This window comes from Marmota marmota, unplaced genomic scaffold (genome assembly GCF_001458135.2).
Source record: "Marmota marmota marmota unplaced genomic scaffold, marMar, whole genome shotgun sequence".
Taxonomy (NCBI): domain Eukaryota; kingdom Metazoa; phylum Chordata; class Mammalia; order Rodentia; family Sciuridae; genus Marmota; species Marmota marmota.
Window position 1 is genome coordinate 1,527,820 of NW_026000075.1, and position 1,547 is coordinate 1,529,366.

Consider the following 1,547-nt stretch of genomic DNA (forward strand, 5'->3'; position numbering starts at 1 on the left):
TATGGGGCAATGGCTGACAAATTATTAGTGCTTTGATTTTATGAAACATTACATATAAAAATGCCTGGTATAGGTACCCATTTAGTAAATAGTAGATGAGAATGAGTTGAGCTTTATAGAAAATATTCTGGGTAGTAAATGTATATATTGTGTAGAATAACAGTATAATAAATGAGAAAAGATGGAATCAGAATATCACCATTTTGCAGCCACAAATGGATTGATCATCCTAGGCAAAGACTCAACAACTGCTAATATCAAAAAAGGAGAGAGTCAGTATGTGTTCCCAAAGGAAGAACCAAACACCACCTATGAATACTCATCCTGAAAGATAGCTGAATCCGAGTCTGGTCCAGCTTCTAAATCAAAATATCAATTTAAAAGGAAAAAAGCCTGATGTGGTGGTACATACCTGTACTACCAGCAACTTAAGAGTCTGAGGCAGGAGGATTCCAAGTTCAAAGCCAGCCTCAGCAACTCAGTGAGACTCTGTCTCTAAATAAAATACGAAAAAAAAAAAACTGCTGAGGATGTGGCTCAGTGGTAAAGCACCCCCAGGTTCAATTCCCAGTATCAAAAAATAAAAATAAAGGGAAAACAGAAAAACAAGTAATCTACAGGGATGTGATCCATAAAATCCAGGAAACTCTATAGGCCAAACTCTATATCCTGTTTGTTCAATACATAAATCACATTGTCTAGAAAGACAGAGAGAGACAGGACAGACCTTCAGAGAGAGAGAGAGAGACAGAGACACAGAGAGAGTGACAGGTGGAGAAACAGAGAGTGACAGGTGGAGAAAAAGATCTATTGATTAATAAACTCAGAAGAGTTATCAAAAAATTCATAATGTGTGGTCCTCATTTGGATGATCATTCACATAAGCTATAAAAGCAACAGGACATTTGTGAAACAATTGAAAACTTGAACATTGACTAGGCGTTTGAGATGTTAAAGAATTATTGTTAGTATTTTTAGATATGATGAAAGGCATTGTGGGTTTTTTGAGGACTCCTCCCCTTTTTTTTAGAGATAAATGCTTAACCATTTATGGATTAAATTATACGATACCTTGTATTTGCTTCAAAATAACAAATGTGAAGAGAATGGAGGATTTAGAAGACACAAGAATATTTATGAAACTTCGTGGGGGTTCACTATAATGCTCTATTTTTATTTATTTCAAATATATATATATATATATATATATATATATATATATATATATATATATATATAGTTGTAGGACACAATACCTTTATTTTATTTATTTATGTGGTGCTGAGGATCGAACCCAGTGCCCCATGCACACAAGGCAAGCACACTACCACTGAGCCACAACCCCAGCCCTCAAATATTTTTTAATAAAGAGTTGTGGGGGGTAGCTTGTTTTTGCTTAAGAACAATAGTACCAGCAGGGTGTGGTAGTACAGGCCTGTAATCCCAGTAACTCCAGACGCTGAAGCAGGAGGATCTCAAGTTCAAGACAAGCCTCAGCAACTAAGTGAGATTCTGCCTCAAAAAAAAAAAAAAAAAAAAAAAAAAAA